Here is a 17,500-nt window from a genome sequence, read left to right on the forward strand (position 1 = left end):
AAATCTTTGAAATCATATAGGGTAGAGTCTTACAAGTATTAGAAACAAATTTGGGTGTGGGATACGGTGGGAACGTGTGGGTCTGAGCAAGAGAGCAAATGTATGTCTGTAAATGTTCAATTGTTTATTTCATTTTGTCTATGTGTAGTGTTCCATCATGTCTCACGAGGGCCACAATGGAAATAAGTCCCAGACTGAACTGTGTGAGGGCCACAATGGAAATAAGTCCCAGACTGAACTGTGTGAGGGCCACATTGGAAATAAGTCCCAGACTGAACTGTGTGAGGGCCACAATGGAAATAAGTCCCAGACTGTACTGTGTGAGGGCCACAATGGAAATAAGTCCCAGACTGAACTGTGTGAGGGCCACAATGGAAATAAGTCCCAGACTGAACTGTGTGAGGGCCACAATGGAAATAAGTCCCAGACTGTACTGTGTGAGGGCCACAATGGAAATAAGTCCCAGACTGAACTGTGTGAGGGCCACAATGGAAATAAGTCCCAGACTGTACTGTGTGAGGGCCACAATGGAAATAAGTCCCAGACTGTATTGTGTGAGGGCCACAATGGAAATAAGTCCCAGACTGTACTGTGTGAGGGCCACAATGGAAATAAGTCCCAGACTGAACTGTGTGAGGGCCACAATGGAAATAAGTCCCAGACTGTACTGTGTGAGGGCCACAATGGAAATAAGTCCCAGACTGTATTGTGTGAGGGCCACAATGGAAATAAGTCCCAGACTGTATTGTGTGAGGGCCACAATGGAAATAAGTCCCAGACTGTACTGTGTGAGGGCCACAATGGAAATAAGTCCCAGACTGTATTGTGTGAGGGCCACAATGGAAATAAGTCCCAGACTGTATTGTGTGAGGGCCACAATGGAAATAAGTCCCAGACTGTATTGTGTGAGGGCCACAATGGAAATAAGTCCCAGACTGTATTGTGTGAGGGCCACAATGGAAATAAGTCCCAGACTGTATTGTGTGAGGGCCACAATGGAAATAAGTCCCAGACTGTATTGTGTGTTATCCTCCATGATTTGAATTCATGTGCATGTATGGCTTTTTCAAGTTTTATGTGGGCTTGTTTTTTTAAATGGTCAAATTAAATAAACTAAACTAAATGTTTCGTTTGTTGAATTGTATTTTTTCTATTACAACAACAACAACAAAAATGACTACTCACTAATTCTTAATGGATATATTTTTCATATGAGGGGACTCACAACACTGTTGTCCAATGCCCTGAAAGACCTGGCTTAAACTTCATAAACACTCACTCATGTTCCTGATATAGACAGAGACAGACCAGAGACAGGAGATTTCCCTGGTACTGTGACTGTGACTGTGGCTGTGACTGTGGCTGTGACTGGTACTGTGGCTGTGGCTGTGGCTGTGACTGGTACTGTGGCTGTGGCTGTGACTGTGGCTGTGACTGGTACTGTGGCTGTGGCTGTGACTGGTACTGTGGCTGTGACTGTGACTGTGACTGGTACTGTGGCTGTGGCTGTGACTGTGGCTGTGACTGGTACTGCGGCTGTGGCTGTGACTGTGGCTGTGACTGTGACTGGTACTGTGACTGGTACTGTGACTGTGGCTGTGACTGTGACTGTGACTGTGGCTGTGACTGTGGCTGTGACTGGTACTGTGGCTGTGGCTGTGACTGTGGCTGTGACTGGTACTGTGGCTGTGACTGGTACTGTGATTGTGGCTGTGACTGTGGCTGTGACTGTGACTGGTACTGTGGCTGTGACTGTGGCTGTGACTGGTACTGGTACTGTGGCTGTTGCTGTGACTGTGACTGTGACTGGTACTGTGACTGTGACTGGTACTGGTACTGTGACTGTGGCTGTGACTGTGGCTGTGGCTGTGACTGTGACTGGTACTGTGACTGTGACTGTGGCTGTGACTGTGGCTGTGGCTGGTACTGTGGCTGTACTTCCGGCGCCGACAGAGATGGCCGCCTCGCTCGCGTTCCTAGGAAACTATGCAGTTTTTTGTTTTTTTACGTGTTATTTCTTACACTAGTACCCCAGGTCATCTTAGGTTTCTTTACATACAGCCGACAAGAACTACTGAATATAAGATCAGCGTCAACTCACCATCAGTACGACCAAGAATATGTTTTTCGCGATGCGGATCCTGAGTTCTGCCTTACAACCAGTGTAACCGAGTGGATCACATGCAGCGACCAAAAAAAAAAAAAACAACTCAGAAAAAGAGGGAAACGAAGCGGTCTTCTGGTCAGACTCCGGAGACGGGCACATCGTGCACCACTCCCCAGCATTCTTCTTGCCAATGTCCAGTCTCTTGACAACAAGGTTGATGAAATCCGAGCAAGGGTAGCATTCCAGAGGGACATCAGAGACTGTAACGTTCTCTGCTTCACGGAAACATGGCTCACTGGAGAGACGCAATCCGAAGCGGTGCATCCAGCGGGTTTCACCACGCATCGCGCCGACAGAAACAAACATCTCTCTGGTAAGAAGACGGGCGGGGGCGTATGCCTTATGGCCAACGTGACATGGTGTGATGAAGGAAACATACAGGAACTCAAATCCTTCTGTTCACCTGATTTAGAATTCCTCACAATCAAATGTAGACCGCATTATCTACCAAGAGAATTCTCTTCGATTATAATCACAGCTGTATATATCCCCCAAGCAGACACATCGATGGCTCTGAACGAACTTTATTTAACTCTCTGCAAACTGGAAACGATTTATCCGGAGGCTGCATTCATTGTAGCTGGGGATTTTAACAAGGCTAATCTGAAAACAAGACTCCCTAAATTTTATCAGCATATTGATTGCGCAACCAGGGGTGGAAAGACCCTGGATCATTGTTACTCTAACTTCCGCGACGCATATAAGGCCCTGCCCCGCCCCCCTTTCGGAAAAGCTGACCACGACTCCATTTTGTTGATCCCTGCCTACAGACAGAAACTAAAACAAGAAGCTCCCACGCTGAGGTCTGTCCAACGCTGGTCCGACCAAGCTGACTCCACACTCCAAGACTGCTTCCACCACGTGGACTGGGAGATGTTTCGTATTGCGTCAGACAACAACATTGACGAATACGCTGATACGGTGTGCGAGTTCATTAGAACGTGCGTTGAAGATGTCGTTCCCATAGCAACGATTAAAACATTCCCTAACCAGAAACCATGGATTGATGGCAGCATTCGTGTGAAACTGAAGGCACGAACCACTGCTTTTAATCAGGGCAAGGTGTCTGGTAACATGACTGAATACAAACAGTGCAGCTATTCCCTCCGCAAGGCTATCAAACAAGCTAAGCGCCAGTACAGAGACAAAGTAGAATCTCAATTCAACGGCTCAGACACAAGAGGTATGTGGCAGGGTCTACAGTCAATCACGGACTACAGGAAGAAACCCAGCCCAGTCACGGACCAGGATGTCTTGCTCCCAGGCAGACTAAATAACTTTTTGCCCGCTTTGAGGACAATACAGTGCCACTGACACGGCCTGCAACGGAATCATGCGGTCTCTCCTTCACTGCAGCCGAAGTGAGTAAGACATTTAAACGTGTTAACCCTCGCAAGGCTGCAGGCCCAGACGGCATCCCCAGCCGCGCCCTCAGAGCATGCGCAGACCAGCTGGCCGGTGTGTTTACGGACATATTCAACCAATCCCTATACCAGTCTGCTGTTCCCACATGCTTCAAGAGGGCCACCATTGTTCCTGTTCCCAAGAAAGCTAAGGTAACTGAGCTAAACGACTACCGCCCCGTAGCACTCACATCCGTCATCATGAAGTGCTTTGAGAGACTAGTCAAGGACCATATCACCTCCACCCTACCTGACACCCTTGACCCACTCCAATTTGCTTACCGCCCAAATAGGTCCACAGACGATGCAATCTCAACCACACTGCACACTGCCCTAACCCATCTGGACAAGAGGAATACCTATGTGAGAATGCTGTTCATCGACTACAGCTCGGCATTCAACACCATAGTACCCTCCAAGCTCGTCATCAAGCTCGAGACCCTGGGTCTCGACCCCGCCCTGTGCAACTGGGTACTGGACTTCCTGACGGGCCGCCCCCAGGTGGTGAGGGTAGGCAACAACATCTCCTCCCCGCTGATCCTCAACACTGGGGCCCCACAAGGGTGCGTTCTGAGCCCCCTCCTGTACTCCCTGTTCACCCACGACTGCGTGGCCATGCACGCCTCCAACTCAATCATCAAGTTTGCGGACGACACAACAGTGGTAGGCTTGATCACCAACAACGACGAGACGGCCTACAGGGAGGAGGTGAGGGCCCTCGGAGTGTGGTGTCAGGAAAATAACCTCACACTCAACGTCAACAAAACTAAGGAGATGATTGTGGACTTCAGGAAACAGCAGAGGGAACACCCCCCATCCACATCGATGGAACAGTAGTGGAGAGGGTAGCAAGTTTTAAGTTCCTCGGCATACACATCACAGACAAACTGAATTGGTCCACTCACACAGACAGCATCGTGAGGAAGGCGCAGCAGCGCCTCTTCAACCTCAGGAGGCTGAAGAAATTCGGCTTGTCACCAAAAGCACTCACAAACTTCTACAGATGCACAATCGAGAGCATCCTGGCGGGCTGTATCACCGCCTGGTATGGCAACTGCACCGCCCTCAACCGTAAGGCTCTCCAGAGGGTAGTGAGGTCTGCACAACGCATCACCGGGGCAAACTACCTGCCCTCCAGGACACCTACACCACCCGATGCTACAGGAAGGCCATAAAGATCATCAAGGACATCAACCACCCGAGCCACTGCCTGTTCACCCCGCTGTCATCCAGAAGGCGAGGTCAGTACAGGTGCATCAAAGCTGGGACCGAGAGACTGAAAAACAGCTTCTATCTCAAGGCCATCAGACTGTTAAACAGCCACCACTAACATTGAGTGGCTACTGCCAACACACTGTCAATGACACTGACTCTACTCCAGCCACTTTAATCATGGGAATTGATGGGAAATTATGTAAATATATCACTAGCCACTTTAAACAATGCTACCTTATATAATGTTACTTACCCTACATTGTTCATCTCATATGCATACGTTGATACTGTACTCTATATCATCGACTGCATCCTTATGTAATACATGTATCACTAGCCACTTTAACTATGCCACTTGGTTTACATACTTATCTCATATGTATATACTGTACTCGATATCATCTACTGTATCTTGCCTATGCTGCTCTGTACCATCACTCATTCATATATCCTTATGTACATATTCTTTATCCCCTTACACTGTGTATAAGACAGTAGTTTTTTTTTGGAATTGTTAGTTAGATTACTTGCTCGTTATTACTGCATTGTCGGAACTAGAAGCACAAGCATTTCGCTACACTCGCATTAACATCTGCTAACCATGTGTATGTGACAAATAAAATTTGATTTGATTTGATTTGATTTGATTTGATTTGATTTGGCTGTGACTGTGGCTGTGACTGTGACTGTGACTGGTACTGTGACTGTGACTGTGACAGTCATGAAAAACTGACCAGGAAAAAGAGACAGACTAAGAAAGGAAACTGGTCAAATTGGGGAGACCAATTTCATGGCATCTCTCTTTTGCTGAACAGTAGAAGAGAAGAGGAGCTTTGGTTCAGTGGGCTAAACCTGACCAACCTCTGTTACTGGCCTGGGTTAGGGTTACCATCAGTGGAGGCTCCTCAGAGGAGAAAGGGGAGGACCATCCTCCTCAGAAGAGAAAGGGGAGGACCATCCTCCTCAGATGAGAAAGGGGAGGACCATCCTCCTCAGAGGAGAAAGGGGAGGACCATCCTCCTCAGAGGAGAAAGGGGAGGACCATCCTCCTCTGAGGAGAAATGGGAGGAGAAAGGGGAGGACCATCCTCCTCAGAGGAGAAAGGGGAGGACCATCCTCCTCTGAGGAGAAATGGGAGGACCATCCTCCTCTGAGGAGAAATGGGAGGACCATCCTCCTCTGAGGAGAAATGGGAGGACCATCCTCCTCAGAGGAGAAAGGGGAGGACCATCCTCCTCAGTGAATTTCAAACAAAAAAATAGTGAAACATTTATAAAAGAAAGTTAAGATTTTGAGATAAAACTAAATACACTGCTCCAAAAAATAAAGGGAAAAAAATAAAATAACACATCCTAGATATGAATGAATGAAATATTCTCATTAAATACTTTTTTCTTTACATAGTTGAATGTGCTGACAACAAAATCACACAAAAATTATCATTGGAAATCAAATTTATCAACCCATGGAGGTCTGGATTTGGAGTCACACTCAAAATTCAAGTGGAAAACCACACTACAGGCTGATCCAACTTTGATGTAATGTCCTTAAAACAAGTCAAAATGAGGCTCAGTAGTGTGTGTGGCCTCCACGTGCCTGTATGGCCTCCCTACAACGCCTGGGCATGCTCCTGATGAAGTGGCGGATGGTCTCCTGAGGGATCTCCTCCCAGATCTGGACTAAAGCATCCGCCAACTCCTGGACAGTCTATGGTGCAACGTGGCGTTGGTGGATGGAGCGAGACATGATGTCCCAGATGTGCTCAATTGGATTCAGGTCAGGGGAACGGGCGGGCCAGTCCATAGCATCAATGCCCTCCTCTTGCAGGAACTGCTGACACACTCAGACACATGAGGTCTAGCATTGTCTTGCATTAGGAGGAATCCAGGGCCAACCGCACCAGCATATGGTCTCACAAGGGGTCTGGGGATCTCATCTCGGTACCTAATGGCAGTCAGGCTACCTCTGGCGAGCACATGGAGGGCTGTGCGGCCCCCCAAAGAAATGCCACCCCACACCATGACTGACCCACCGCCAAACTGGTCATGCTGGAGGATGTTGCAGGCAGCTGAACGTTCTCCACGGCGTTGCCAGACTCTGTCACGTCTGCTTTCATCTGTGAAGAGCACAGGGCGCCAGTGGCGAATTTGCCAATCTTGGTGTTCTCTGGCAAATGCCAAATGTCCTGCACGGTGTTGGGCTGTAAGCACAACCCCCACCTGTGGACGTCGGGCCCTCATACCACCCTCATGGAGTCTGTTTCTGACCGTTTGAGCAGACACATGCACATTTTGCAGGGCTCTGGCAGTGCTCCTCCTGCTCCTCCTTGCACAAAGGCGGAGGTAGCGGACCTGCTGCTGGGTTGTTGCCCTCCTACGGCCTCCTCCACGTCTCCTGATGTACTGGCCTGGTAGCGCCACTATGCTCTGGACACTACACTGACAGACACAGCAAACCTTCTTGCCACAGCTCGCATTGATGTGCCATCCTGGATGAGCTGCACTACCTGAGCCACTTGTGTGGGTTGTAGACTCCGTCTCATGCTACCACTAGAGTGAAAGCACCGCCAGCATTCAAAAGTGACCAAAACATCAGCCAGGAAGCATAGGAACTGAGAAGTGGTCTGTGGTCACCACCTGCAGAACCACTCCTTTATTGGGGTGTCTTGCTAATGGCCTATAATTTCCACCTGTTGTCTATTCAATTTGCACAACAGTATGTGAAATGTATTGTCAATCAGTGTTGCTTCCTAAGTGGACATTTTGATTTCACAGAAGTGTGATTAACTTGGAGTTACATTGTGTTCCCTTTATTTTTTTGAGCAGTGTATATTCACGTCACCAAATAATTGATTAAAACACACTGTTTTGCAATGGTCTACAGTAGCCTGAACAGTACTCTGTGGGGTAGCACCATGGTGTAGCCGGAGGACAACTAGCTTCTGTCCTCCTCTGGGTACATTGAATTCAGTATAAAACCTAGGAGGCTAATGGTTCTCACCCCCTTCCATAGACTTACACAGTAATTAGAACTATTTCTGGAGGACGTCCTACGATGTATCACAGCATGAACTGACATGTTGTCCACCCAATCAAAAGATCAGAGAATGAATCTAGTACTGAAAGCATAAGCTACAGCTAGTTAGCACTGCAGTGCATGAAATGTGATGAGTAGTTAACTCAAAGAAAGAGAAAGACAATAGTTTAACAGTTTTTAAGAAATTAATTTCTTCCAAAATTAATGAGGCGCAAGAGAGAGAGAGAGAGAACTAACTATATTTTGTTGTATTTTTTGTAAACTTTCACTTTCACTTAGCTAGCGAATGCAGCTAGCTAGTTTATCCTACTCAAACACCTGGCTCAAACAGAGAGGGATGCTATGTTAGCTAGCTGGCTATGGCTATCCAACAGAGAGGGATGCTATGTTAGCTAGCTGGCTATGGCTATCGTAGGCTAGGTTGTAGCAATCTCATGATGGGTATAGGGCAAATTCGAGTATCATGTAGTATCCTAAACCTATCGCTGTTACATTGAACTGGGTGAATGGAATATGAATGACAGTCATCCAATATGCTGTAATAGAAATAAGGCCACGCTCATAAAATGTTGTATCATACTCCCTCATCTTGAACGGCACCGACCGCCTCTGTTTCACATACCTCAGCCTCATTCCATATGCTCTGCCCTTCGACTTCCCCCATTTCCTCCTGAGAGTCAGGCTACTGCCCATCTCAAATCACCCCTATCCCAATCAACCCCTTACCCCAACCAACCCTGTACCCTTAACCCCTACCCCAATCAGCCCCTGTACCCCTACCCCAACCAACCCTGTACCCCTAACCCTTACCCCAACCAACCCTGTACCCCTACCCTAACCAACCCTGTACCCTTAACCCCTACCCCAATCAGCCCCTGTACCCCTCTAAATCACTGGATCCCTAACCCCTAACCCCTACCCCTCTAAACCACTGGACCCCTAACCCCTACCCCTACCCCTCTAAACCACTGTACCCCTAACCCCTACCCCTCTAAACCACTGAATCCCTAACCCCTAACCCCTAACCCTCTAAACCACTGTACCCCTAACCCTAACCCTCTAAACCACTGTACCCCTAACCCCTACCCCTCTAAACCACTGGATCCCTAACCCCTAACCCCTACCCCTCTAAACCACTGTACCCCTAACCCCTACCCCTCTAAACCACTGGACCCCTAACCCCTACCCCTCTAAACCACTGGATCCCTAACCCCTAAACGCTACCCCTCTAAACCACTGGATCCCTAACCCCTAGCCCCTACCCCTCTAAACCACTGGACCCCTAACCCCTAACACCTACCCCTCTAAACCACTGGACCCCTAACCCCTACCCCTACCCCTCTAAACCACTGTACCCCTAACCCCTACCCCTCTAAACCACTGGATCCCTAACCCCTAACCCCTACCCCTCTAAACCACTGGACCCCTAACCCCTACCCCTCTAAACCACTGGATCCCTAACCCCTAACCCCTACCCCTCTAAACCACTGTACCCCTAACCCCTACCCCTCTAAACCACTGGACCCCTAACTCCTAACCCCTACCCCTCTAAACCACTGGACCCCTAACCCCTACCCCTCTAAACCACTGTACCCCTAACCCCTACCCCTCTAAACCACTGGATCCCTAAACCCTACCCCTCTAAACCACTGTACCCCTAACCCCTACCCCTTTAAACCACTGTACCCATAACCCCTACTCCTCTAAACCACTGTACCCCTAACCCCTACCCCTCTAAACCACTGTACCCCTAACCCCTACCCCTCTAAACCACTGTACCCCTAACCCCTACCCCTCTAAACCACTGTACCCCTAACCCCTACCCCTCTAAACCACTGTACCCCTAACCCCTACCCCTCTAAACCACTGTACCCCTAACCCCTACCCCTCTAAACCACTGTACCCCTAACCCCTACCCCTCTAAACCACTGGATCCCTAACCCCTACCCCTCTAAACCACTGTACCCCTAACCCCTACCCCTCTAAACCACTGTACCCCTAACCCCTAACCCCTACCCCTCTAAACCACTGTACCCCTAACCCCTACCCCTCTAAACCACTGTACCCCTAACCCCTACCCCTCTAAACCACTGGATCCCTAACCCCTACCCCTCTAAACCACTGTACCCCTAACCCCTACCCCTCTAAACCACTGTACCCCTAACCCCTAACCCCTACCCCTCTAAACCACTGTACCCCTAACCCCTACCCCTCTAAACCACTGTACCCCTAACCCCTACCCCTCTAAACCACTGGATCCCTAACCCCTACCCCTCTAAACCACTGGATCCCTAACCCCTACCCCTCTAAACCACTGTACCCCTAACCCCTACCCCTCTAAACCACTGTACCCCTAACCCCTACCCCTCTAAACCACTGTACCCCTAACCCCTACCCCTCTAAACCACTGGATCCCTAACCCCTACCCCTCTAAACCACTGTACCCCTAACCCCTACCCCTCTAAACCACTGGACCCCTAACCCCTACCCCTCTAAACCACTGGATCCCTAACCCCTACCCCTCTAAACCACTGGATCCCTAACCCCTACCCCTCTAAACCACTGTACCCCTAACCCCTACCCCTTTAAACCACTGTACCCCTAACCCCTACCCCTCTAAACCACTGGATCCCTAACCCCACTGAGTGTTCAGAGCTGTGAAAGTTTGTGGTAAGGTCACCTACAGCAGAGAGAAGAACCCATCAGAGCAAACATGTCTGCATGTCTAAGACAGGAGAGGAGACAAAGAGTGAAGAAGAATAGCTTCATTCTTCCAACACACACACTGTCTCTCCACGGTCTGAAGGATCTGGGACATTTAATAGCAGGGAACCCAATGTAATCTGGCCTCTCCTGAGGTCTCGGGGTCTTCTACACAATACATCTCACACTATCCTGTCTAACACTATCACATCTAACACTATCACATCTAACACTATCCTATCTAACACTATCCTGGCTAACACTATCACATCTAACACTATCTCATCTAACACTATCTCATCTAACACTATCTCATCTAACACTATCTCATCTAACACTATCTCATCTAACACTATCACATCTAACACTATCTCATCTAACACTATCTCATCTAACACTATCTCATCTAACACTATCTCGTCTAACACTATCACAAATAACACTATCTCATCTAACACTATCCTGGCTAACACTATCTCATCTAACACTATCTCATCTAACACTATCTCATCTAACACTATCCTATCTAACACTATCTCATCTAACACTATCCTGTCTAACACTATCCTGTCTAACACTATCTTATCTAACACTATCTCATCTAACACTATCTCATCGAACACTATCCTGTCTAACACTATCCTGTCTAACACTATCTCATCTAACACTATCTCATATAACACTATCTCATCTAACACTATCTCATCTAACACTATCTCATCGAACACTATCCTGTCTAACACTATCCTATCTAACACTATCTCATCTAACACTATCTCATCTAACACTATCCTATCTAACACTATCCTATCTAACACTATCTCATCTAACACTATCCTGTCTAACACTATCTCATCTAACACTATCTCATCTAACACTATCCTATCTAACACTATCTCATCTAACACTATCTCATCGAACACTATCTCATCTAACACTATCTCATCTAACACTATCCTATCTAACACTATCTCATCTAACACTATCTCATCTAACACTATCTCATCTAACACTATCTCATCTAACACTATCTCATCTAACACTATCTCATCTAACACTATCTCATCTAACACTATCCTATCTAACACTATCTCATCTAACACTATCCTGTCTAACACTATCTCATCTAACACTATCTCATCTAACACTATCTCATATAACACTATCTCATATAACACTATCTCATATAACACTATCTCATCTAACACTATCTCATCTAACACTATCTCATCTAACACTATCCTGTCTAACACTATCCTGTCTAACACTATCTCATCTAACACTATCTCATCTAACACTATCCTGTCTAACACTATCACATCTAACACTATCTCATCTAACACTATCTCATCTAACACTATCCTGTCTAACACTATCTCATCTAACACTATCTCATCTAACACTATCCTGGCTAACACTATCACATCTAACACTATCTCATCTAACACTATCCTATCTAACACTATCACATCTAACACTATCTCATCTAACACTATCCTATCTAACACTATCCTATCTAACACTATCCTATCTAACACTATCCTGTCTAACACTATCCTATCTAACACTATCCTATCTAACACTATCTCATCTAACACTATCCTGTCTAACACTATCACATCTAACACTATCCTGTCTAACACTATCTCATCTAACACTATCTCATCTAACACTATCCTGTCTAACACTATCACATCTAACACTATCTCATCTAACACTATCTCATCTAACACTATCCTGTCTAACACTATCTCATCGAACACTATCCTGTCTAACACTATCCTATCTAACACTATCTCATCTAACACTATCTCATCAAACACTATCTCATCTAACACTATCTCATATAACACTATCCTGTCTAACACTATCTCATCGAACACTATCTCATCTAACACTATCTCATCTAACACTATCTCATCTAACACTATCTCATCTAACACTATCTCATCTAACACTATCTCATCTAACACTATCTCATCTAACACTATCCTATCTAACACTATCTCATCTAACACTATCTCATCTAACACTATCTCATCTAACACTATCCTATCTAACACTATCTCATCTAACACTATCTCATCTAACACTATCTCATCTAACACTATCTCATCTAACACTATCCTGTCTAACACTATCCTGTCTATCACATATAACACTATCCTGTCTAACACGTCTCCCTTTCAACCACAATTGATTTTACTTCCATTCTCTCTGTTGGGGGAAAAGACTAGCCAACTGGGCCAAAAGAGCAGCTGTCTGGGCTAGCAGGGCTTGGCTTTGCTCAAAGGAGAAAGTCAAACTGACTGAGTGACATAAATGCATTGGCATAAATGATAGCTAGCATTGACGTAGGTGGTGTATCAGAAGGCCCTTTGTGTGCCTGGCCCCAGATAACCCCAGCTCAAGTGAGGTGAGGATGACAGGGTTCCACTACCCAGCCCAGCTGCAGCGTAGCACCTCTCTCTTGTGGTGACAGGAGAAGGCAATACAAACCGTGTCATAAACAGCATCACTTAACTCACAGTAGAGCAGATATATAGACTATGTGGATAGTAGAGCAGGTATATAGAGTCTCTGTAGATAGTAGAGCAGGTATATAGACTCTGTGGATAGTAGAGCAGGTATAGAGTCTCTATAGATAGTAGAGCAGGTATATAGAGTCTCTATAGATAGTAGAGCAGGTATATAGAGTCTCTATAGATAGTAGAGCAGGTATATAGAGTCTCTGTAGATAGTAGAGCAGGTATATAGAGTCTCTATAGATAGTAGAGCAGGTATATAGAGTCTCTATAGATAGTAGAGCAGGTATATAGAGTCTCTATAGATAGTAGAGCAGGTATATAGAGTCTCTGTAGATAGTAGAGCAGGTATATAGAGTCTCTATAGATAGTAGAGCAGGTATATAGAGTCTCTGTAGATAGTAGAGCAGGTATATAGAGTCTCTGTAGATAGTAGAGCAGGTATATAGAGTCTCTATAGATAGTAGAGCAGGTATATAGAGTCTCTGTAGATAGTAGAGCAGGTATATAGAGTCTCTATAGATAGTAGAGCAGGTATATAGAGTCTGTGCAGCACAGGGGAGGGGTTAGGGTCTCTATAGATTGTAAAGCAGGTATATAGAGTCTCTATAGATAGTAGAGCAGGTATATAGAGTCTCTGTAGATAGTAGAGCAGGTATATAGAGTCTCTGTAGATAGTAGAGCAGGTATATAGAGTCTCTATAGATAGTAGAGCAGGTATATAGAGATAGTAGAGCAGGTATATAGAGTCTCTATAGATAGTAGAGCAGGTATATAGAGTCTGTGCAGCACAGGGGGGTTAGGGTCTCTATAGATAGTAGAGCAGGTATATAGAGTCTGTGCAGCACAGGGGCAGGTTAGGGTCTCTATAGATAGTAGAGCAGGTATATAGAGTCTGTGCAGCACAGGGGAGGGTTAGGGTCTCTATAGATAGTAGAGCAGGTATATAGAGTCTGTGCAGCACAGGGGAGGGTTAGGTTTTTCACAATGGAAAGTGGAATCAAACATCCATCTGTAATCGTATTTTGTTACATTCCCTGATAAAATTAAGATATTTTGTGTTTTATAAAAAATCTGAGACTCCGCAAATGTTGGTCCTCAAGAGCTTTGGACTGTGATTGGTGGTTCCAGGAAAGGAAAAGGTTGACAACCTCTGATCTTGCTGTTTTTAGATGTCCTCTAAGGCTCTCTGTCTCTTTGTCTTAGGTCAGTACCTCAGTATACCTATCGCCAGGAGTAAATCACCCCCAGACAGGAGAGGACAGCCCACGGGAGAGGATGACATCAGCAAGAATGTACTATCTCTCTGTCCATTGTGTCTGTCTGTCAGAGCTTGTAGGGGGTGTGGACGGCTGCACAGGTGACCTTTGAACTTAACCCTACCTGGCTACCTATCTAGTGCCCGAGAGGAGACACATCGCTCAGAGAAGCTTATGACACGCACAAAAACACACACACGCAACAGGGAACACATACAGAACAACACACACGCTACAGGGAACACATACAGAACAACACACACGCTACAGGGAACACATACAGAACAACACACACACTACAGGGAACACATACAGAACAACACACGCACTACAGGGAACACATACAGGACAACACACACACTACAGGAACACATACAGAACAACACACACGCTACAGGGAACACATACAGAACAACACACACACTACAGGGAAGACATATAGAACAACACACACGCTACAGGGAACACATACAGAACAACACACACGCTACAGGGAACACATACAGAACAACACACACGCTACAGGGAACACATACAGAACAACACACACACTACAGGGAACACATACAGAACAACACACACGCTACAGGGAACACATACAGAACAACACACGCACTACAGGGAACACATACAGAACAACACACACACTACAGGGAACACATACAGAACAACACACACGCTACAGGGAACACATACAGAACAACACACACACTACAGGGAAGACAGAACAACACACACACTACAGGGAACAACAGGACACACACTACAGGGAACACATACAGGACAACACACACACAGAACAACACACACGCTACAGGGAACACATACAGAACAACACACGCACTACAGGGAACACATACAGAACAACACACAGTACGACTCACTAAGGAGCAGGCTGACTGAGGTGTGAACTGGAAATAGTGAGGGTCACATTCCAGTGGTCGGAAGCAAGCCAAGCCAGGGTGGGATTTTCTCTCTCTCTCACACACACACACACACACACACACACACACACACTCCTGTGGCTGGTGGTATGATGTGTTTTGGCACAAAAACACACATGTGGACGTGACTTGACAACAGTCATTTCTCAGATGATGTCATCTGCGGCTGTTATCTCAGGCAGATCGCTCGAGAGTGACTTTGAAGTTGGACGTTTATCCCATGACCTAAAGGCGTCGGGAAATGCCTTTCACAACCGGCCACTAGGGTTGGCAGTGGGCGCTATGTGTTCTGGGTTCTATAGGTTCTGGGTTCTATGGGTTCTAAGGGTTCTGCTAGGGTGGTGTGGACAGGAAAGGGAAAGGGGGGAGGTACCTAGTCAACTGTCCAACTGAATGCATTCAACTGAAATGTGCCTGCCTTAAATCGACATCCACGTCATCGGCACATTGGGTTAACTGCCTTGCTCAGGGGCAGAACTACAATATTTTTTTTACATGGTCAGCTCGGGGATTTGATCCAGCAACCTTTCGGTTACTAGTCCAACGCTCCTACCCGCCAGGTGTGGAAGAAGGGTGTAATCCCATGACTCTGGATCAGGGAGTACCGTGTTGGATCCCAATGGTGGACACTCGTTTTTTATTTTATTGTTTGAACCCTATCCCAAACCTTAACCCATACCTTAACCCAAACCTTAACCCATACCTTAACCCATACCTTAACCCATACCTTAACCCAAACCTTAACCCATACCTTAACCCATACCTTAACCCAAACCTTAACCCAAACCTTAACCCATACCTTAACCCAAACCTTAACCCATACCTTAACCCATACCTTAACCCAAACCTTAACCCATACCTTAACCCATACCTTAACCCATACCTTAACCCATACCTTAACCCAAACCTTAACCCATACCTTAACCCATACCTTAACCCAAACCTTAACCCAAACCTTAACCCAAACCTTAACCCATACCTTAACCCATACCTTAACCCATACCTTAACCCAAACCTTAACCCATACCATTTGGAGCGACGTTTGAAGAAATGGAACGATACTGACCAGAAAGAGTCAACCCAGGGTGTCAAAGACACTTTGAAATTTGACGTTTGGAGAAACGTTGAAATTTGACATTTGGAGAAAAACGTGAATGAACGTCTAACTCTGCAGTGAGACTGAGAGCTTGTTGGTTATCCTGAAATGTCTGTGGTTCCACCACACAGCATATGAAGTCACATCATATCTCAAACTCACATTATCATTCATTAAAAAAATTCACAGATCTGATAAGGATCTACTTGGATAGAAATGTTATGTTATAACTGTCCTACAATAAAGTTAGCTCAGATTCCTGGGAGCATTTGAGCCTACAGTACACAACATATTCTCCTATTGGAGGATTTTGTCAATCGGTCCAATCAGAAGGGTAACAATAATAAGGCAAACAAGTTAAATAAGACATATTGTCCTTTATGTGATCTAATAAATTGTCATTTATCCTTAAGGATTAGGTCCTTATAGCTAGAAGGATTCGACCTAGTAGGTATAGCCTATATACAAGTCGTTTCATTTTGTTCTACAGCTCCCTCAGCCAGCCCCACCTCCACCCCTCCCTCAGCCAGCCCCACCATCCCTCCCTCAGCCAGCCCCACCTCCATCCCTCCCTCAGCCAGCCCCACCATCCCTCCCTCAGCCAGACCCACCATCCCTCCCTCAGCCAGCCCCACCTCCATCCCTCCCTCAGCCAGACCCACCATCCCTCCCTCAGCCAGACCCACCATCCCTCCCTCAGCCAGCCCGACCTCCATCCTCCCTCAGCCAGCCCCACCTCCATCCTCCCTCAGCCAGCCCCACCATCCCTCCCTCAGCCAGACCCACCATCCCTCCCTCAGCCAGCCCCACCCTCCCTCCCTCAGCCAGCCCCACCCTCCCTCCCTCAGCCAGCCCCACCATCCCTCCCTCAGCCAGCCCCATCCTCCCTCCCTCAGCCAGCCCCACCATCCCTCCCTCAGCCAGCCCCACCATCCCTCCCTCAGCCAGCCCCACCCTCCCTCCCTCAGCCTGACCCACCATCCCTCCCTCAGCCAGACCCACCATCCCTCCCTCAGCCAGACCCACCATCCCTCCCTCCCTCTTCAGAGCTGTGAATCAGCAGCACGCCGACACCTCTCAGCCCAGAGCGGGGACTGGACTCCCAGTCATTCAGAGGCCACCCTCATTACCCCTCCACCCTGCACCCAGGTG

General features: G+C 46.8%; 1 protein-coding gene across 1 annotated transcript in view; it reads right to left on the reverse strand.

Moving 5' to 3' along the window:
• The window catches only part of anos1b (anosmin 1b), a 206,998-nt gene that overhangs the window by 188,626 nt on the left and 872 nt on the right, over nt 1-17,500 (reverse strand). The window lies entirely within an intron of this gene.

This window comes from Oncorhynchus tshawytscha, linkage group LG05, assembly GCF_018296145.1.
Source record: "Oncorhynchus tshawytscha isolate Ot180627B linkage group LG05, Otsh_v2.0, whole genome shotgun sequence".
Lineage (NCBI taxonomy): Eukaryota > Metazoa > Chordata > Actinopteri > Salmoniformes > Salmonidae > Oncorhynchus > Oncorhynchus tshawytscha.